Source organism: Thermobia domestica, chromosome 2 (genome assembly GCF_964235325.1).
Source record: "Thermobia domestica chromosome 2, izTheDome1.hap1.1, whole genome shotgun sequence".
NCBI classification, from domain to species: domain Eukaryota; kingdom Metazoa; phylum Arthropoda; class Insecta; order Zygentoma; family Lepismatidae; genus Thermobia; species Thermobia domestica.
Window position 1 is genome coordinate 47130131 of NC_137455.1, and position 23966 is coordinate 47154096.

General features: G+C 38.0%; 1 protein-coding gene across 1 annotated transcript in view; it reads right to left on the reverse strand.

Moving 5' to 3' along the window:
* The window catches only part of LOC145671651 (putative ATP-dependent RNA helicase TDRD12), a gene marked incomplete in the record, with an annotated part of 196777 nt that overhangs the window by 144787 nt on the left and 28024 nt on the right, over positions 1 to 23966 (reverse strand).

Sequence of the window (23966 nt, forward strand, 5' to 3'; positions counted from 1 at the left end):
TGCAGAGACGACGAGTAAAGGCATTCTTGCCTACAGTGAGGAATGTGTTGAAAACAGCATGCTATAATTGCCGTATCTCAAGACACAAAACTTAGGCAATTAACAGTAATCGAAAAAAAAAAAAAAAAAAAGGAATTCACTCTAAAGAGCGTAAATAAGCTCTTTGAATTTGAAACAACGTTGTTTTCATCGACGAGAGTTGAGTAAAACTTGTTTGGGTTAAATGGGAGAAAAACTTATGCGAAAAATGAAGAGAACAGAAAATGAAATTAAATCTTTGAGTTTTATGTCCCACGGTTTTGCGAGCTAGGCCAAAGGAGACGGTGATGATGAGAAATGAATGAAATGGGGGAATGAAAAAGTGGGAGGAAACTGGAGAACCCCGAGGAAACACACGCACACGGTGTTTGTCCATCACAAAGTTTACTTGGCGAGAGCAGGGTTTGAACCAGGTACGCCATACACCAGAGGTGAACGCTCTACCACTGAGCCACCGCCCATGAAGATAACAGCGATCGATCCCAAAAATCTTACTCTCATAGTGAAACATGCTGGAGATATATGCTTGTTTGGGGGTCAATGGATACTGTTGGTGTCGGGAATTTGTTTTGTAGAAGGAACGATGAACTAAAGGAACTAGTATATCAATATTTTATTAGCATTCTTCTACAAAAATGGGTCCCAATAATGACTTCGTATATTTGCACGATAAGGATCCAAAATATACCACACATAACTAGCATGTTGGTACTAGTAATGTACCCAAACAAGTTCACACACACACTAGTGACCAGACATCAATCCAATACACCATTTATGGGAAGTTTTTGACCAAAAAATAAGATACAGGGTTACTTCTAACAAAGTAGTTCTCAAGAATACTTTATTGGAAGAATGAGACAATATTTTACCTAAAAATAGAGCGAATTTAGTCGTTACCACTCATGGGCGGATGAATAAAACTTTCTAGGGAGGCATCTCCCTGGTTGATATGTATATTTTTTTATTTGTATTGTACAATTTTAGAATTATTTATTTTTATTTTTTTTACAGAAAGAAAATAATAATAGTCACTTCATTATTATGTTCATAAATGTTTACAGTAATATACACAATTTTATCACCCACTATACAACCTTGATATGACTACTACCATTGAAATTAAACGAAACCTGGGACTGTATAAATCGACTGACTGTATTATTTTCTGCAAATGCATATGGCACAATCTCGATTAATGGGACGTGTGCTCACTCTAACTTTCAGTTAATCAGTTTTTATTTAGTGTAAATGCAACGTACAATGACGTTCCCCATCTACGTTTACCAAGAATGAAGCAAACAATAGTTTCTTATCAGAGTTCAACAATGGAACAAAAAAATCAAGACTGCAACAGAATAACGAGTGCATTAAGCTAAAAAAGAAAAAAATGAAACACACTGTTCTATCGCGCGCGGTAACTAGTGGCAAAGTGCGTAGTGAAATAGAGGGAAAAGAATATTTTATATCAGTGTTCGTAGTTGGAGGAAAATTTCCCTAATACACGGAAATTTCATAGGCTAATTTAGCAAAAAGGAAATTTTTCGATAAAATCCAGGGAAATTCTCGCGTTGATTGATTGATCAATATAAATGCTTAATTTTTTTCTTTGTTCTTCAGAAATAAACCAATACAACAGCAATAGTTTCTGTACAATTTGCATCCATTGTTGGCTGTGTGTGTTTGGGTGTACTTTTTGTTTTTAAAAATAAGGAAATATTTAAAAATAGAAACGAAAGCAAATGAAATGATATCTTGGAATCCCACGCTCATGCCGGTTAGATTAAAGGGGACGGTGATGATGATGATGAATGAAATGGCGGAATGAAGAAAGTGGGAGGAAACGGGAGAACCCCGAGAAAACCCACGCACACGGTGTTTGTTCATCACAAAGTACACTTCGCGGGGGCTGGGATCGAACCCGGTACCCTAAGCACCAGAGGTGAACGCTCTACCACTGAGTTACCGCGGCCCCCGACAAAAGCAAATGAAAAAAACAAATGTAGTTAGTGCCAGAGGTGGATCTAGCTCGGGGTCGGAAGCTTAACACTAGTGCTGTCGAATTTGTGACATTTGCGGTTTTTGGTTTTTAAGGAAACCGGTTTCCTGAAAACCGAAAATCGCAAATGCGGTTTTTTAAAACCGAAACTGCAAAAGGAGTTTTCGAAACCAAAACCGCAAATGCAGTTTTCGAAACGGAAACCTCAAAAGCTCTTTTCGAAAGCGAAAGCCGTCCGAAACCGCGTTTGTGGTTTTATAAGCGAAACCATGTTTGTATTTTTCAAAGCAGAAACAATGTCTGCTGTTTTTAATTACACCTTTTAACAATTGAAGACTTTGGGGCAAAAACCCGTCAAGTCCAAAAAGTGAAAGTGTAAAGGAGATAGCTTCACAAGGGTTTCTCGTCGTCCGATTTTATTCAAACTCGACACATATATACTAGATTGAAAATAAATCGACACGTATTTTTTTTTTTTTTTTGGTTCTATCGGAAAATAGGTTAAGGGGGAAAAGGACCCCTTTTCAAAAAAGGCCCCCCTTGACTAAAGGGGCCACATTAAAGAAACGAAACTCTGTCGATGCAAAGATGACTTCAAAGTAGGAAATACGGGTTGTCATTTTTGCGAGAAATGAGTTTCAGGGGGGGGGGAAGCAATGGCTCCCTTCGAAATGACAAAAGGACCCCGTACAATCCTTGCGGAAATTAGATTTCGGTGGAGTTGCTTGAAATCGTGATATGTTATAGTTATTGTGTACCTGAGAAAAAGTCTGAATGGGCACAACCAAAAATCACTGATCCTTTGGCCACTACAGGGCCACTTTTTTGAAAAAGCCGAAGATAACGATATTCTGGATTTCGATGAAAATGACAAACTGTGATATGTTGGAGATATTGGGTGATATCAATAAAAATAAGTAACTACTCCTGAGAAGTCCTGCTCGAGAATCGGAGTAACTACGCCTGGAGTAATCTCCTCCCTCAATTTCGTATCAATAAAACAAGCCACTACTCAGGTCTAGTCTGCTCCAGATTTATGAACGTTTACTCGCGCTTCCTCTGCACGTAGCACTGAGTCGTATCAATAAAAGAAGTGATTATTCATTTCTCCCATTCATCGCGCAGTCATTTCGTTGTTTTTAACCTATGGCGTAGTATCTTAAAAGCCATGAAACGGGCAAGTAGCAACGATAGCTTCAACCAAAGTGCATTTGTGGATATTTTTTAAAAGAGTTTCCAATGGTACATTCAAAGTCACAGCTACTAGAAAGTAAACGAAGGAAAGCCGAAACTTTGAAGGTAATTACAGTGAAATGCAACGAAATATCAAATACATCTACGACTGAGACACAAATTCAAAAGAGAATCTTTAATATTCGAGCGAGAATAAAACAAAAATAAAAAAGAAGAAAAAATAAAAAAAAAAGGAAAGAAGAAAGTAATACTGAAACCATGGGAATGAACCTATTTGAGCTGATGGATGTTGATTGGAATCCAGCAATATCAAGATTAACACGACAAGCACATATCACGTGTTGTCCAAGGTCTTTGTAGATTGTTTGGCTTTAAGAACGAATTGGCTTTAAGAACGAAATCAGACACTTGGCTCCTTTGTTTTCTTTTTTAAAAAAGTCCAGCCACCCACGTCATAAATCACGTCCATCTGATTGCATTTTCCACACCATACGTGTCCCCTTTCGCCTTGACATAAACAAAATACATTCTTATGTATACACCCTTTCTATCAACGTTGAGTTGAGTTGATTATTAGTTTAACGTCCTTTTCAGTAGCGTGCCTATATGAGACAGAACCCACTGATTAACGTGGAATCCAAACCACATGAGCTCCTGCCGGGAATCGAACGCGGGTCTCCTATGCCAAAGGCATGTACGCTAACCGCTTAGCCACGAAATAGCTCTTCCTATTAACGTATTACTCTTCAAAATACTAGGTTTCTTTAATGCCACTTGTATATAGTCAAGTGCTCCGATAGCACCCGGAAATGTATATTGTTCTTGCCACTCTGCCTTTGCTGTTTGTATATTACGCACACTTCCGAAAACAATCCATTTTCAGGTAGTCATAGATAGTACTTTGAGCCACACCAGAATCCCCTGACATTCCGACCTGGAATCCCGGATCGCTCACGTAACGCAAGAAAACCAAGGGCACCGATTTCTCTGTAAATTTGGGGAGAGAGGGCATTCAGATGCAGAAGGTATATATATCGGGATTTTAAGACAAATTGCACTCTAATTATGCCAAATATTGTATATTCATAAATACAATAGGGGCCCACATGAGCTTTGGGGGGCCCGGGCCCTCACAGGATCGGCGCCCTTGAAGAAAACCCTTTTCATCATTACGTAGTCCACCACCCCGAATTTCGGTTGATTCTCCTTAAAAAATGTTGTGCTAATCACTACATTTTCTTTCATAAACTTATAATGCTTTTTGTAATCTCCATTTCCAACATTTCTATGCAGTTTATAAATTTTTCTACGTAGTAAAACAATCATATACTCTGCCATATTTCGCACGGAATCACCTATTTAGCTTGCTCCACAAATTTGGAGAAGTTACTAGCATCACAGAGGAGTCTTTGATTTTTATTGATATCAAACGCGTAGTAGTTACTCGGCTCGAGAATAGAGGTGTGGTTACTTCAAAAGGGCGGGGCTTCTCCGAGGTCAGCCGAGACGACTAGTGCTCAGTTCTCTTTTTATTGATACCAATGCGAGTAACTACTTCAAAATTGGGCGTAATGAGTAACTTCTCCGTTTTATTGATATCACCCATTGTGATCATGAGAAAGTCTCTCGATAGGCACAACCACCAATCACTGACCGTTTGGCCGCTACAGGGCCACATTTTTGAAAACAGCAGAAGGTAACGGTATTCTGGATTTCGGTAAAAATGAATGAAACCGTGATATGTTGTAGATATTGTGATCCTAAGAAAATGTCACAATTTGTACAACCAGCCATCACGACCGTTTGGTCACTATAGGGCTACATTTTTACAGGACGGATAGGGATTTCAAGCAAATCGCAGACGTTGGTGGCCCTAATACCCCTTCTAATACCCACAAGGACATGAACTATATCTCGTTGTAAAGGCTATGAAACGCACATTCCAACGAGCTAAATTTTGTGCCCCTCGTGCCAAACCCATAGAAGAAGAAGAAGTGTTTTTAGTAAAAATGAGATTTTTTGTTTTTGGAAATTTGTCAGAAGCTGGGAACACTTACTTGTCGTACGTAGGAAAAAAATATTTTCACGTGTACGCCAGACCAGTGTTGGGCAAATTTCAATTGAATTAACAATTAATCTGTAAATGTAATTGTTAATTGCAGTTGGCCATTGAAAAAGGAGAATCATTTGCAATTGATCAATTGATTGAAAGTAATTGCAATTGAATTATGTAATTCAACTGCAATTGAAATTAATTGGCAATTGATTTCCACAGCAATTACTTTCAATTGATTGATCAATAGCAATTGATTTTCACTGATTAATTTTCAACACTGTAGTTCAGAGAGGGCGTGGGGCAATGAAAACTTTAGCCACGACCAATTGACTCACCACCCGTCGTGACCCATGACCCACCGTGACCCACTCTGACCCACCACTCACCATAAACCACTCTTACCCACTGTGACCCACAGACCCACCAAAACCCATTGTCATCAACTCTGACCCATGATTCAGGACCTCTTCTCTACTGACTAAAGAGTTTAAACGTGTAATAAAACAAGCCTATAAAATTATCACTCATCGGAGTTTGAATTTCTACGATCAATCGCTCAAGCACCGCACTAATACAATAACGGCGGATCTGACCTTTCTAATATAAATAAAATAGAGTTTGTTCGTGTGTCTGTCTATCTATCTTTGTGCGGCCTGTGGACGATACGAGTGGACCGAAACTTTTCAAAATTTGGTCACGGGTAGCTTGGTCTAGGCCCCACCAAGACGAAGAGTTTTTTTTTTTAATTCCTTACTAGGGGGTCTCCAGGGGACGCTTACCGGGACCGGTCTGGGGACCAGAAAAGTCGACCGAGAGTTACCAAATTTTAGTCAAAGTTACCTTGGTCCAGGTCCCACACCAAGGCAAAGCGTTTTCAACTAAATTCGAACCAGGGGGTCTCAGGGGGGCGTTTACCGGGACATGTAAAAGTAGAACGATATCAGTGTCGATTTCATAGTTTTCGCGGTCGCTGAGATCCATGGTGAAACTCCGATCGCATTAACTTCCAAATTCACCGTGTTCGGCTGCGGGCCGTGGGTCAACGGGGGGGGGGGGGGGATACCGAAACGTAAAAGTAATCCAAAATGACCGATATTAGTGTCAAATCCATAGTTTTCGCGGTTGCTGATATCAATGGCGACACTACCATTAGCGATGACTTTCAAATTCATCCACCGTTGTATGCGAGCCTTGGGTCACCAGAGGGGGGAATTCCGAGACATGTAAAAATAATAGTAAATGGCCGATATTAGTGTCAAATCCATAGTTTTCGGGATAGCTGAGCTCAATGGTGAAACTCAAGACCGCGTTTACTTTCATATTTAGCCCCCATCAGCTAAGAAAGGGGGGCATTATAAAGGGGATCACGAGACATGTAAAAATAATCCACAATGACCGATGTCAAATCCGTAGTTTTCGCGGTGGCTGAGATCAATGGTGATACTTTCATTAGCGATGATTTTCAAATTTAGCCACCATTGTATGCGGGCCGGGAGTCACCGGGGGTAGGGAATTGCGAGACATGTAAAAATAATGGAAAGTGACCGATATTAGTGTCAAATCCATAGTTTTCGCTGTCGCTGAGATGAATGGTGATACTTCCACAGGCATTGACTTCCAAATACAGCCCCCATCGGATGTGGGCCAGAGGCGTTTTATTATTATTATTATTATTATTGGAACCAGAGGATTATAGGGACTTTTACCGGCATATGTAAAAAGTAGTAGAAAATGGCAGATGCTAGTGTCACATTCATAGTTTTCGCGGTATTGGTTGGGGGTTGGTGGGGGCCAGAGGAGATTTTTTCACAATACGAACCAAGGGGGTCTGAGGGGTGGTTCACCGGGACATGTAAAAGTAGTAGAATTTGTGTCGAATCCATATTTATTGGGGTTGCTCAGACGTATAGTGACACCCCCGATATTGTATACGTTCAAATTCAGCCCCCATCGGCCTTCCCAATGAAAACACATGTACGTTGTTGGATATATATTCACACAAAATATATCCAATTTTAGAAATGTTTCTTAATTGTTCTCCCGTTGTTCAGTTCGTTTACATTGATATTTTATCTGATCCATGCGAAGAACGGGCATAACAGCTAGTACGAAATGGTAAAGTGTTTGTTATGGAACAAATTACAATGAATTCAATTATATGGATAATAATTATAAAATTATTTCCTTGTTGAATTATAGATACTTTTCAGTGGAAAACTGAATAAAATTTAAAAGTCCCAAATCAACGTAAAGTAGACCAACGTAAAGGAAAAATGTATAAAATTTTCCATATAATTAAGCTTACAAACTTAAATGGAAATTTAGCTTAATTACATGGAAATTTTTTGTGTCGTTTTGTGCGCCTATTTCCTCGTTTTCTGCGTCACCGGAAATGGGTCAATGTTATCCTACAAATATGGTGGAACAAGTTAATGCTGTTCCGTCAGGAACGATTTCGAGGTCGTTTCCTTCACATCATCTTGTGCGTATTTTCTACCGTTTTGTAAACCTATTTCCACGCTTTGCGAATCAATGGTAGTGGGTCAAAATGGGCATTCAATGTGGGAAGAAAAATGATCCACTCTCCCACCAGTATCGAATTTCAAGGTCGCTTTTTCGCATTGTTTAGTGCATGTTTTTACCGTTTCTGCACATATTTTCACGTTTTGTAGGCCAACGAAAGTGGGTCAAGACGACCTACAAATATGGCAGAAAAAGACATATCCATTCCACTTTCAAGGTCCATTTTGACCCTCTCCCACTGATGCACAAAGCGACACAAATCATGCCAAAAAAAAAAAAAAAAAATGTGAAGAAAACGACCTCGACATTCGATGGTGACGGAACAGCATTAAGTTATTCCGCTATACTTGTAGGCCATTTTGACCTATTTTCATTGTCGCACTAAAGTAGAAATAGGAGCACAAAACAGTACAAAGCAGACACTATACGATGCGAAAGAAACGACCTCCAAATTCGATAGTGGCGGAACAATGGCTCCGCACTCACACATTGGCGCACTGGCGGTCCTCACACATTGATGGACCATTTTGACGCATTTCTGGTGATGCTCAAAACGTGGAAGTAGGCGAACAGAACTGTACAAAATACACACTAAACGATGCGAAAGAACCAACCCCGAAATTCGATAGTGGCGGAACAGTGAGCCATTTAACTCCCACTTTAAAGCCCCGTTTAACTCACCTCGGGTGATGCACAAGACGAGAAATAGGTGCAGAAAACTTAAAAAAAAAAAAAGGCACTAAACGATGCGAAAGTAACGATCTAGAAATTCGATAGTGTCGGAACAGTGGGTCATTTTCGTCACACCTTGGAGGCTCATCTTGACACACTTCTAGTGACGAACAAAACGTGGAAATAGGGGCACAAAACGTAACAAAACAGGCACTAGTCAATGCGAAAGGAAGGACCTCGAAATTCGGTAGTGGCGGAGGAGTGAGTCATTTTTGTCACACTTTGGAGGCCCATTTTGACACACTTCTGGTGACGCACAAAACGTGGAAATAAGGGCACGAAACATTCACTAGTCGATGCGAAAGGAAGGACCACGAAATTCGGTAGTGACGGAGAAGTGGGTCATTTTCGTCACACTTTGGAAGCCCATTTTGACACACTTCTGGTGACGCACAAAACAGGCACTAAACGATGCGAAAGAACCGACCCCGAAATTCGATAGTGGCGGAACAGTGAGCCATTTAACTCCAACTTTAAAGGCCTGTTTAACTCACTTCCGATGACGCACAAGACGAGGAAGTAGGTACAGAAAACTTTATGATAGGCAGTTAAAATTTTGTCACCATACAAATGCTATCATGCAAAGAGCAAGAAAGGACAATAGGCTTTATTTACTTTTTTATTATTTCAGAACGATAGAACATGTACTTATACAAATTACTTGTAAGAACTAAGCTAGAATCTGGTTCTGTAATACGAAATAGAATATCTAAAACTTGGCTAACAGATTGACAATATTCTTGGCACGGACGCGATGGTAGCGCCACTAAAGAGTTTTAGGTCTAGTGCCGTTCACGACTTGTGCCGCGAAATGATTTTTAGGTCTTGTGCCACGTACCCTTTCTAATGATCTTTTTCCGATTTATTTTAAAGTTACAAAATAAATAAATAAATAAATAAATAAATAAATAAAAAATAAAAAAATTCCTATTCTCCATTGTACTATATGGCCAACCCACTTGAGCATCCTAGAATTAATGACCATTACAAGGTTTAGTAAACGGTGCAAATTATGCAGTTGCTCATTATAAAGTTTCCGCATTCTCATTCCCGTTCATCATGGGTCCAAACATGCACCTTACGATTTTATTTTTAGATAGTTTGCGTTCTTCCCTCAAAGTAAGCGACATGTTGCGCAACTATACAGCACAAGACAATTATTGTTTTATATACATCAAGCTTCAAATTCTTCGACAGAATTCACAGACGAAAGAATTTCGACAACACAAATTCCCTGCTTTCAGTCGAAAGTTAATTTCTTCGTGGGTCTAGAGTCGATCTGTTAATGCTGATCCTAGATATCTGAAGATGTCTAGTTTGTCGAAAGTATTATTTAATATTTTAACGTATCCATAGTTTACTATGTTAGAGCAGGGCGAATTTTTTTTTTTTTTTTTTACTTATAAATCCATGTCCCTGTAGACACCTTTCTATTGTCCTCAAATCATCCCACATCTGATTGACATCATCAGCATAAGTCATGACCTGAAGAGTGTCATTCAACTCTATGCCCTGGATGCTATCTTTAATTGGTAGAATTACTATATTCCAAAAACAAAACAATAATGATGATTGCAACACATCTTATTTCACGCCATTCTCGACGCGGAAACTCGTGGACAAGTAATGTCCTACTCGGACTTTAATTGGGTTTCATTTAACCCAACTAGCTTTATTGGTATTTCAAATTCGGTATGAATGTTGTACAATGTTTCCCTCCTAACCACGTTAAAGGTCTTTCTGAAATCAACATACAAACAATATTCCACACGAAACGTTTTTCAAGTCTTTTTGTTAACTCCTTATTCCAGGACCCACAAAAGACTTTTCTTCTTCCTAAATGTTCCTTTCGCAATTCTATCCTTGCTTTTTATTTCAATTGCACTTCATGTTCTCACTATTACCCAGATATCGAAAATAGTCACTTGTTCTACTTTCTCCTCTTCTATATTTGATACGGACCGCTACGTTCCAATCACCATTGCTTTTGTCTAACGATTATTTTCATCCCATATTCTTCAAGTTTTCTAACATTTTACTAGTTTTCTTTTCAGATTCTGTCACAGACACCATTCATCTATAAAGTGTACATACCTAAGTATTCTTCCTCCTACCGATGTACCCTCTTCATTTTCAGGCCCGTCTTCAATACCTCTCCTAGATATAAGGTAATGTAAAAATTGTTCGCGCAAAATTCAACGAACTTCCAAAAAATAGCCAATATTGAAGAAATATTGTTAAGAATAATGCAATGTATAGTTGGATGAGTATACCTTGTGCACAATACCAGACTCACACTATTGTTAAAGTGATTGTGTTCTTAGTGATGACTATTTTTCAAAAGAACTTATATTGTGCAATTTCTCCTATAGAGATAGAGAAGACTGCGCACGACGATGGTACTACAAAAACAACCTGATATGATGATGAAAATATAAAATATCTTTTAAAAACATGACACAACCGACATGATATATTTGTACGCTACTGTACGATACGTTACTTAATATCGGTTATACGAAAATATAATTATAAATGAGCTACTGAAGTAACAATCTTGAAATACACAGTTACTTGACAGATAAAAACCGCATTGAAACAAACGTTTACCTCAGAAACGTAGCCAGAGCACTAAGACAGGGAGAGCCGATATCATTTAGGAAGGGAAGCATTGAGTTCATCGCTCGTGCATAGGAGTTACATTCAAACAAACAAGTGAAACTTTCAAGGATTTAGGATTTCGATTTCTGGACTTTCGGCATCTATGACCATTTTAGTCCGTCACGTATAAGGGATGGTGTCCCTCGGCGAGCACATTATCCGGGGAAAGGGAAGGAAGGAAGCGGCCTGGGACTTAAGTAGATACCACCCAGGCATTTGCCTGGTGTGAATGAGGAAAAAACCTCATTCAGGATGGCTGGCCTGAAAAAGCTTTTTACACTTTTTCAAGTGCCCCCACCGGGAATCGAACCTGGGACCACTCGCACTGAGGAGAGATGGTTAGCGACTACGCTACGCGAGGCCACCAGTGAAAATTTCAAGGGAGCTGGATGGGTGGTAGAACAACTCAACCCCCTGGCCATCTGTAGCAATGGGAGTATTGCACCTACAGAAAACAACTACAGTTACTGCATATATTTTTTTTCATTACTCCTCCTACTATGACGTTCACGAACAACTGACTACTTATCCTGTATGTGTCTCCCCTATTATTGCGTTTAATGAAAGTCTGCGCGATTTCTGCCACTTCACGGGAGCGCGAACTGTCCTATTTGGGTGAGAGCATAAACTCGCATAGCTTGGGTAGAATTTTTCAAACTGGTGGTAAACTACGTACAATGCTGCAAACTGCGTACAACTCGAATACACTAACTAACTAACTCTATGGCCTATGGAACCCGGAGGTTCAATGCTGCGTTCACAAAAGCTCTCCACTGACTTCTATCCTTAGCTAACTGCATCCAGTTTCTACTTTGTATTCCTATCTCTGCGAGATCCATCTTAATATTGTCCTCCCATCTGCGCCTAGGTCTTCCTAATGGTCGTTTTCCGATTAATCTTCCAGTCAAGACTTTGAAAGCGTTTCTACTTTCTTCCATTCTAGCTACATGACCCGCCCACCTAAGCCTCCTAGACTTGACGACCCTAACAATGTTGGGTAACCCATATAAATTATGTAGTTCCTCGTTATGAAGTTTCCGCCATTCCCCATTCCCGTTCGTCTTGGGCCCGAATATTCGTCTCAGGATCTTGTTCCCAAACACTTTCAGTCTATGTCCTTCCCTCAGAGTAAGGGACCATGTTTCGCAACCATACAGAACAACAGGCATGATTATCGTTTTGTATATTTTAAGCTTCAAATTCCTCGACAGAATTCGCGACGACAAGAGAATTTGAACCGAATAGTAACACGAATTCCCTGCTTTTAGTCGACATAATTTCTCCGTGGATATGATTTTCCTCCGTTAATACTGATCCTAGATATTTGAAACTATCCACTTTATCAAAAGTATTATTTAATATTTTAACGCATCCATAATTTGCTGTATTCCGGTCCCGACGCACTTCCATGTATTTAGTTTTCTCTACATTTACTTCTAAACCCATGTCCCTGCAAGCGTTTAATAAGATCTCTGCATTTCTTTCTATTGTTCTCCTATCATTCCCTATTAAATTTACATCATCAGCATATGCTATAACCTGGTGAATACAGTTCAACTCTAGGCCCTGGTTGCTATCTTTGATTTTCCTTATAGCGTATTCCAGAACAAAGTTAAATAATAATGGCGACAACGCACCTCCTTGTTTCAGGCCATTTTTCGACGTGAAAGCTGGGACAAAAATTTTCCTACTCGGACTTTACTTTGGGACTCATTTAAACATATCTTAATTAATCTAATTAGCTTTCTCGGTATTCCAATTTCTGTAAGAACGTTATATACACATTTCTTTTTTTATTATTATTATTTGACATGACAATCTTCTAATTAATTTACATTGAATATTTGGGAAAATGTGCGCGCGCACTTTGCATCATCCAAGCAAAACATGGAACATATCTCAGCGAATAACTTTTATTGACATCGAATTTAACTGATGACTATTTGTGAAATTGGCAATTCTCCGCTCGTTACAACTCTTCCTTTCCTCCATCTGATGCATGCACGAACTCTCCTACCGCGTGATCTCTCCTGCCTTTACCTTATATTTTCCCCTCCAACTGCATTATTCCCTATCATTTCTTCCACTATTCTAATATTTACATGTTGGTTCACATATAAATTTCTTATAATCCTTTAATTACGATTCCCACTTCAACCGGTCAAAAGCCTTTTTTTATAGATCAATGAACCTTCTTCCACACACCTCCTATAAACCAATAGCATTGCTCTTGGGCCATTGCCCTTCCTAAAGTTCTAAATCTATTCCTCCTACAATCTTTTGTTTAGTGTTTGAAGGATAATTTTTGCTGTATGGGATATAACACTAAATAACACTAACAGTTCCGTCGTCCTTACAATCCTCTCTCTTGGTTCGATTTCTCAGCCAATAGTATCACTATCGTCTTCAGGAAATCCTCTTGCCATTTTCCCGTTTCATATATTCATTACTGGATACGAACATTTCCTTTCTTGCTCGTTTCCTACATTTTTAATGAAATCATTTAGTGTCCTGTCGCTTTTCATTTCTAATTCCGGACATATTTAAAAAATTCTAAAATGCCTCCAAAAGTATATTAAGTTCTTTATCATCAACCTTCGACTACAGTTTTCACTTAAATATCTAGGCCACGCGGACTGTCCTCAGTTTTATATACTTCTGGTCACAAAAACGAAAACTGCCATCCAGAGCATCTATTCTTTCTCCAATCGGTTACAGATCAACATCTCTAACAAAAATATATCATTTGGACATTACTCCAAGTTAATATTCAAGTGGCATATAAAAAATAATCATGAAGTATGACAAAAAAAAAGAAGATACAAAAGGTTGATCCTCCTACATCTGTCCGATTTTGACGTCTCACCTGACTTTACGAAAAACCACGAGACTACCATCGATTGTCCTCAATGTGAGCATCATGTTTCTTAGCAATAGACCTGTACCGCAACTTTCATTGTAGGAGGCTCCGTTGAAGTACAATAACGGAGTCACTCCTGGTAGGCTTTCCAGAAGTCACGGACAGTAATGACACGGCGAGATACAAATGTTCTTTTCAATAGGCCAGATTCGCAAAAATCCATGAGGTTACTTCGCTGGTAAGTCCTCGAAGGGAATAGCATGGATACCAGCGTCTGCCATCATCTGTTGCAGAAATCTCTATGTAGAACGGGATGTGATAAGCATTATTCATATATACACGGACTTGATTTTTTGCATTTCCATACAAACGAGGCAGATTTTCTGTGTAAATTGATGTGGGGATAGGTTGCTGATAAAATATGGAGTTGATTCTGAACCTTTTAGGAAAATGCTTGCCTTCATAGTAGTATTCCGCAACAACCAGAAATTCCTTCGAGAAACTTACTTTGCGCTGACGGATGAAGTCAGGGCGGGCTTTCTGCGTCTTAAGTATACGCTGCACCTCGAATTTTGTCACAATCTGATAGATAAATCCATGTTTCGTCGAGTGTGGCAACAAACTTACACTTTTCCCCGGATAGATGGCGTTCGTAGTGGGGCCTGCAGTGCGTATTTTCCTCCGGTGGGCTGCAGTAAGGAAATGTCCATGATTTTTAAACATCATATGAAGCTTTAATCTGCCACGTAGGCTGCGGTTTACAATTGACTGTGCCACGTGCAATCGTCTCGCAATCACACGTTATGTAGGAGGGTGTTACTGCAGGGCCATTCGGCGCAACTTCCGATCTACAAGTGAAGTCACCCCAGTACACGGTCGCTTTCTACTCCCCTTACTGGATCAACGAAGTTCTGAAATATCGTGTCGATTAATTATGTTCTTGAGGTCGCTGACCTCACTGTACCTTCATTTTCCCTGCACTGCTTTTGAATTTCTGTCACGGAAAACTTTGCGTGGAAAAGTGCTACTCTGTAGCTTTCCCAAAACCGGATTTCCTTAGGAGCTATGATGTATGCACCACACACGCGCGAACTTGGCGCGATACCAGAGGTTTTCGGCTTTCTCCTGCTGTTTAAATCATTCGGATCGGTCGATTCTGTGTGCAGTGGTGACAGTTTAAAATCGGACATATATAGCCGGATCTACCTTCTGTAAAAGTAAAAATTGGCATACTACATGATATCAGATTCAAGGCTCGGAAAGTGCATGCAATAATAGCAGTAATTGTATTATCAATGCAACTACCACCTCCAATTTTAGGCCTGGTAATCTCAGTAGTAACAATAGCTAGATTGAATGAAGAGAACACATTATTTAACGTAATACTTTCTATGTTGTTCTCCAACTTAATATCAACATTAAATCCCCCCACACACACACACACATAAAATAATATTGGCGTTAAAGATACTTAAATGTTCTAGAAGATTGTTGATTCTGTCAATAAATAACTTTAAATCTTTACATTCAGCACTTGGTCTGTATACAGCTGCAACAATAGTGTTAATATCAGGCAAGTATAATGCTGTAAACTCAAAGACCATTTTTCAATAGACATGGTATTTACACTAGGGACAGGTCTATAAAAATATGTATTTTTAATGAAGATAGCACATCCCCCATGTTTCCTTATGAATCTTCAGTAGCTGTTACTCAATTCATACCCCTTGAGAACGTAAAAATTGACTTCACAAGGATGAAGCCAGTATTCAATGGACATTAAAAAAAAAAAAAAATCAACATTCAGATTAGAAACAACCTTCAACTACAGTGAATTTATTAGATAATCCTTGGATATTCCACGAAAAAGTTACTACTTCATTAAGCCTAAATTGATTACTAATATTACTGCTTTCTGTAGGTACAGACATTTACATTTTGATCTAGATTTATCATTAAAAAAAAAAAAAAAAACTGGTGTTAACATTCAGAGAAATAGGGTCAGATTCAGATTTCGCAATTTTGTTAACCGCCTCTAAGATCTTATCACTAACAAATCTTTTACGCAATCTATTAAGATGAAATCCACGGACAGTACAGTATGAAATTTGCTCCTGAAGTTACTATATCTATATAGGTAACATTTCTAAAGTGTTTACAAATTTGACGCATTTCATTATTTGCTTTGTCTACATCTTTACTGATTATGGATCACAACGGCAAATCGTGTCGTCGAGGCACAGTAAAGACACACACTAGCCTACCATTTCTACGTTCAAAGAAGACAAAAGATCTTTAATTTCATTTTTAGCAACATCGTTGGTTCTTGCAAGTAGAACTGGAAAATCCATTAAATTCTGTACAACACATCTGCTGTCACATCGGAGAATTTAGCACCGGGTTTAACCATACTTGCAATTTTATGACGACAGTGTTTTAAAATATTGGAGTACATACCTCTACCCTGACTAACAGAGTATAAACAGATTTTCATAGGCCGTTTTACAGTTTAACTGTCTTCTTTATCTCACTAATAGACCGTCGTACTATATTTCCATCATCTTCTGCTTCAATAGGCAAATCTGATAATGGGTCAAATCTATTTCTTAAGGCTGGGAAGTTACTAACAATCTTAAATTTAGTATTTTTTTGTGGATTTATAAGGGACAGTTTACCACAGTCTAGGGTTTACTGACTTTTGATCTGCTTGCACAGTACCAACAAATTTATGTAGGGTGACTACGATTAAATTCCAATTGGAATTCCGGTGCAGTACGCTTCCTATTCTTTAGTAGCCACTACAATAGTACTATCTTCGATACGTGACATATACGAGGCCTTCGAGTTCTATTTCTGTCCGCGTTCTTTTCTGTTAGTTGAAAATGTTTGATGGAATCACAAACGATGAATGGAGCCAACTTGAGTTTTTAAGCTGTTTGGCGAATAGAAAAAAAAAAACACATTATGAAACGCAATTACTCAAGCGCGTCCCTCTACACTTTAGATCTTACCTCTGCCCATATTCCTCAACGATCACAGCACTTTTTTTTTTAAACAAAAAATCCACACAAACACTCTTTAATATGTCACCGCACTGTATTTTATAATATACAAGGTGTAACAAAAAAGGTACGGTAAAATTTCAGGGGTGGATCCCAACATATTATGACCATATGTTGGGAAATACATCATTACAGAGTTACAGCCAGTGAGCCGCCTGACGATCTGAAATAGTCACATTCTGGAAGCCCCTCAATGTGACTCAATTTAAACCTCAACGGCTCATCTAATTAAGCTAGGAAAATAATTTTGGTATCAATGTCTTCCTGAAGGCAGATTTATTTGGCATTTGAAGCAGATTTATGTTTGGCAGTTTCTAAATGTTGTATAACGATTTTTTTTCGCACTATTCAATGTCTTTTCACATAAGACATAACTTACAATAAACTATGTATCCGTCAGTTTAAAACACACCACAACCGAAAGACTTCACATAATTATTCAATTTACTCTTCAAAGATGTGGCTTTCTTAGGCGCCTTGAAAAAAAAAAAAAACTTTTTTTGTTCACAAAACCACGCATACACGATATCAGAAACCACAGGGCCGGTCACATGACGAACACTACTGAAATGAGGACTTACAGAACGTTTTGTGCATCTGCGGAATGCAACGCTGTTGCAAACAGAAGGAAGTGGGAGAGGAAAATATGGATCATACTGTGTCATTGCTTTTTGCGACATTCTTTCCTTGTAGCGGGATGAAACTTGATCTTGACCTGCCCATACATTAGTTTTTCTTATATTTCTCGGAAGAGGCAGAATCCTTTCTTGAAATACGCAATTACATATTTTTTCCAATAAAGTCTTATTTTGAGGAAAATGCATAGAATAGGCAACATTAAGCACTAATGCAATTATTTAGGTAGTGAGGGGCGAAATAGGCAAAATAAAATTGGTTTAAATTGAAACTATAACCCCCATATAAACTTTAAAAAGTAATTTTTGATCTTACCACTAATATTAGAGAATAGGCATTTTGTCTAACATCCGGTCTCTAATTATTACATACGATGATTCTATATTGCATAAATAGCTTTCACCATATATGATTTCCAACTACAAATACAATACGTAATAATTAGTTAAAGCAATAAAAGTGCTTATATTTCGTTCTATAATAGCTTTTACTTCAAACCACATTTATTTGCTTAAAGTTGATAACTTTTTAATGGAGCCAATATAGCGGGTAATGTAGATAAGTTTCACTGCAACACACAACCTTTGAGAGTTGTAATATTGAACATTCGTGCAATTTGTGTTAGGTGATACTGAACAGTACCAGAGGTGGTGTAGTACGGATTAATATGTGCAATACATTAGACGTTGGTGGTACAAAATGGAAGAAATCCCCTATTTTCAAAGAGGGTAATTTGTTGGTGTGGGGTTAGTTGGACCAAGTATATCTACTACGATTGCTAGTCTACGTGTATCGAGAGCAACAGAAGAACAGGTGATGATGGAATACAAACACCGTGGCAAGATATCATCAGAGAGAGATAGTAGACGAAACCAAGTCTGAAAGGGACTACACAAAGAACCATAGTTCAATTAAATGGAGAACTCAATCAGCATCTCGTTCAATCATAGTCCAATGAGAGCTGCAAAACCCCAACATTGGGTTACGTTTCGAAACCTCCGATAACCGCCACCAACATCATGTGCAAAACGATGGTGTCGAGAATTAAACAAGAACGCTTACGATTGGAAGGGAGTAAAATGGCCCGACAAGTTCTGTTTCTCCTTGCTTTCAACAACAGGTTTATGTATGGTGGACGATCAAAGAGGAGCTCCAGATTATCCACTTACTATTGTTAAATACGGCGACCGGTCTGTACTGGTATAGACAGCAAGCTCTTTGTATTCTATTCATTTTTACTAATCTTAAAGGACGAACTACTGTCAGTAGTATGGACACTTAAGGTGACGAAGGAACGTGACAGAACAAAATTTTCTATGCACGTTACTTCTATATTTCTTAGATAGCTTGGTGACTCTTGTGCAATTGGAGCGCAGATCAGAAAGATACGTATTTTAAAAAATGGAAAGTTTTCGGAATTTAACAACAGAAAACTTCCATAACTTTCCCACAGCTTCAAGGTACAGTTCATCCATTCACATCACACAAAAATGTTTTATTACGAACAAAACAAGATATGATTTGCATCCTCTGCAATATATTTATTAACCGATTTATTTTCATGCACTTCATTGTCGCAAAAGAAATAAGGAAACAAATAAAAATATCCGAATTAAATAAAAATAATTTTCAAACTGAATTTTTATTACATTACAATACATATAATGACTTATTTGACAACTTACACAAAAATGAAGCTTATAAACCACAGCTAACTTCATTCAGCTTTGTGTTTATATATCAGACTCTTTCTGAACGGATCGCTGTATTTATATCCACGCCCGTCTCTAAATGGTTAATAAGAGTCCCTTGTGGTAAAGGTGAAGTAATCCATAATTAAAAAATTGCCAACTATCCAACGTCATTTCTGCATCTTAAGTAATGATAAATTTAAAACTCAGAAAGTAACTGAAGAGCTGATATCAAAAACCGAACAGGTCCACAATCTCAACCTTTTACAAAATGGAAATAACTTAATCAAGCGTTTATCTTTTCTCCAGAATGTAGAATATCAGCATTCAAAATATAATTTTAGCAGAAAACAATCTATTAATAGAATTTCATTATCTCAGTAGATGCAACTTGCAGCTTGAAAATTCAATAGCATTCCACTATGGTCTAGTAGCTAGCGCGTGTCTCCATTTCAGAAGTCGCTTAAGCCTCAAAAATAAGTTTTAATCATCTCCTCTCAATCGGTAGCAAGTTGGTAAATATGATTATTTTTTGCCAATTCTAATGTTTAAGTGTATATATATCGTATAAGAATAATTCTGATTCACAGTAGAGGATTTCTGAACAGAGAATCGTCTACTACATTTGTGTGCTTACGGTGGTCCTTAGTTTTCGATTTCCCTTTATTTTCTCTCTCTAACTGGTTCTATATCAGACTAAACTAACCCATGAAAAAATTATCTTAACTGAATAATATTAAATGGTGGAAGCGACCTGAAGTTTTCAATGCATTTACAATATACAATATGAAGCAAATATCCCTTGTAAGTTTGGAATGGCTACTGGGAGTAACACCATATCTTGGATGAAGATGATGCAGATATAACCGCATTTACTATTGCATAGTACCATCACGGTGGCTATCTTGAAGTTTGTCATCTTGGGTTTAGGTGCGAAAGTTTTAATAAAAGGGGATCACATGACATAGTTTTGAGATAGCTTTTACCCCCACCCACACACATTGTAACGCTATTTCCAACTTATCTTCAATTATTTACTAGTTATTATCTTCATAATATGTTTATTAACTTACAAAGTACCTTTGTCTCATATTGAATACTGTAAATGCATTGACAACCTGAGGTCGCTTGTCACACCATTAATACTATTCAATTGAGCTCCTTAGCTTAGTTCAATTGAGCTAACTTTTCTCATGAGTTGTTTTGATCTAATATGGAGCCATTTTAGGATATGACTGACAAACAAACAAACAAACAAATAAACAAACAAAAATCCACAGAACCCATATCATACACTCATGGTTTGAATGCACAAACTTTGGAGCCAGAAAAGAACGCTCTATCGATTAGTCGAATTTATGTTTTAGTATCGCACAATATGTCAAATTCGCTTAACATCTGAAAAATACCTTTGATTAGTTTCTTCATTCAATGTAAAACGTAATAACGAACAGGAATGTGTTTGCTTACTCAGTTCCAAAACAGAAGGATTTTGGCGAAAAACAAAATATAGAACAGCAAGACATAAACACGGTGCAGATCCCATTTAGGTTTCTTTTTCCTAAAGTAAATGTATGAAGATATCAACATTAAAATAGGAACTGCACGTTATAAACGACGTTACTTCCACAGTGTACTGGAAACAAACTAGTATAATTTTACGATAATTTGAATCGCAAATTCTAAAGGTACATTTTTTTTTATTTCATTGCGAACTGCTAAAGAAAGAAACCTAGATTTGTACGTATTTTAGGAGAGGGATGCTAGCGGGTGTTTCAATGGCGGTACACCCTAAACCCCAAGAACAGTTCTTGTCTCCCTCTCAAAAGGTGTATTCCAGTAAAAAAATATTTTTACACGTCATGTCTAAAAGAATCTTATTTTATAATACCTTGACCATTTCGTATTGGCACTGGAAAAACATACAAAAATTTTAATTCAAAGAATGGTTACAGAAAGAGAACGGAATTTTACTTGAATTCCTATCCCATAAACATTGTTCGCAAATTGCTGCATTACTTTGAATGTCAGAATAGTTTTAAAGTGGGAATAAACATTTTTTTTTAAACTTATGAGATTCATCATCAATAATATATCATTACAAATGTGTAGCAATTAATGAAAACCTCATTATAAGTATAAAGTAGAAAGTACACTTTAGTATTCCATATTTAAAGATGAAAAGTTCCATGACACAAGTCCAGCTATCCAATGGGTATTGACTCAATGCACAGGCTGTTGTGCAACTTTATAAGCAATTTTCGTAATCGCATTATAACTTCTGAAATAAACCTCTTTGCAAAGTAAAATGCATTACAATGAAAATACAAAAGTTACAATACGAGTAACCATAATCAAAAATCCTTTCATTTCTGTGATTAGTTACCTTCATTTAATAAAGGATAGGAAACTCCGATAAAATCGAAAATAGTGGGAAAGAAAAAGAAAAGGGATGAAAAGTATACGTCGAAATTGAATTCATCATTTGATCGTTAATCCAACTGAAATTTACGGATGATTCACCAATATGACATTCCACTGCATAAACAAAAGCAAAAGATAATGTGCACAATTACAGAACATTGATTTGTTACACATTTTTAGCGGAAAACACAGATATGTTTCTAAGTTCGAAGTCAGAAACTAAAATACAAGCACTCAGCAATATCTGAAATCCTAGGTATTTCATTTTAAATATCTATGAAAATATCATTCTTTGCAAATCGAAATCCAATGATTCTTACAAGGGACGCATACGAATCGTCACAGCTGGGTATTTATGAAAATTGGTACTTTAATTGTGGGTCGCTAATCATCGTGGTGATGGTCACTTGGTGCGGAAATGCCATGTTTATTTTCTACGAATAATACATATACCAAGCAGTGACCGGTCAAGGTTGTGTCGAATACACCCCCAAAATACCGGAAAAAGGCAGAAAATGAAAATTGTGTGCAGGTAACCTTATACCTACGGGAGAGGGACACGTGACCAACATCACGGTAGTAGTGTCACGCAAGCAGTGTTGCCATCCCAACACACTTATAGTTTTTTCAAATAGAACGTATACCATTTTATGACATTAAAACAATAAGCATAAAACGTGAAAGAAAATAAGCAAAAGCTGGGTTATCAGTGTTGCCACATAAGGGAGATATGACGCTCTAAATTTGAGAAATTATGATGTCCGTCCAATGAAAAGGACAAATGTATAACAACAACAAGACTGCAGAAGGAACAAATATATAGTAGGGAGTAAACTACAGCATGCACAGCATCCAGTGACTAACGAGCTTGATACAGGAGTCACCCAAATAGGGCACGTGTTAGAGTAGCCGTAGAAAGAAGTCCCATGTGACATTATGCGGAAATGTGAAGAACAAGTCTTCATGTAGCTCAGCAATTCCAATGGCGTTTTGTGTGGAACTGGTATCTCGAACAGTTCCCGAGAGCTATAAAACAAACTGTTTTGGGGTTGCAACACTGCATAAATCCTGCATGCCTTCCAAACCACAGAAACGACGGTGTAGCGCCTGAAAACAGTACAGAAAAGCTGTGGCACGCAAGGTAACAAATTTGTGACAAGAAAGTATGTCAGAATCGATTCGCAAGGATTAATGACCTGTGATAGGTGCTAGCCGAGAGTATGGATAACGTTAGCATGTGAGGCAACGATGAAGATAAAACACACTGCATTCAGGTTACAAGTAATATACAGGCGCAAAATACAGGCGCATACACCAATACATACAACAGAAAAGCCATATATTATACGGCAAAATCTGTACATTTCTCGTCCTAGCCGAACACTCGATATGACATATCAAAACCGTTAGTCATTGCATGCTGTGCATGTTGTGGTTTACTCCGTACTGTACATTTGTTTCTTCTGAAGTCTTGTTGTTGTTGTTGTAGTCGGCAGCAAAAAACTTGCAACATGAACATGTAAGTTTATTGTGAAACTACGAAGTCTTTTGTTCCAAAATAAATGTACAGGGGAGGACGCCGAGGTTTCTCCTTTCGTGATTCGTGCCACTTAGACGTTATGTTGATTCCCTGCGCTGTTGGGAGCAGTTTCACAATAAACTTACATGCTCATGTTGCAGGTTTTTTGCTGCGGACTATACATTTGTTTGTTTCATTGGACAGACCTCATAATTTCTCAACTTTAGAGCCTTATATCTCCCTTATTTGGCAACACTTATAACCCAGCTTTTGCTTATTTTCTTTCACGTTTTATGCCAATTGTTTTAATGCCATAAAATGGTATACGTTCTATTTGAAAAACTTTTGTTTGTGTTGGGATGGCAACACTGCTTGTGTGACACTACTGCCGTGATGTTGGTCACGTGTCCCCCTCCCGTATCAGGTTACCTGCACACATTTTTCATTTTCTGCCTTTTTTTGGTGGTTTTGGGCTGTAACTCGGCATAGCCTTGCCTTGTATATGGTATATGCTTGGTATATGTATTATTCGTAGAAGATAAAAAAGTCATTTCCGCATTCTGCGACTTT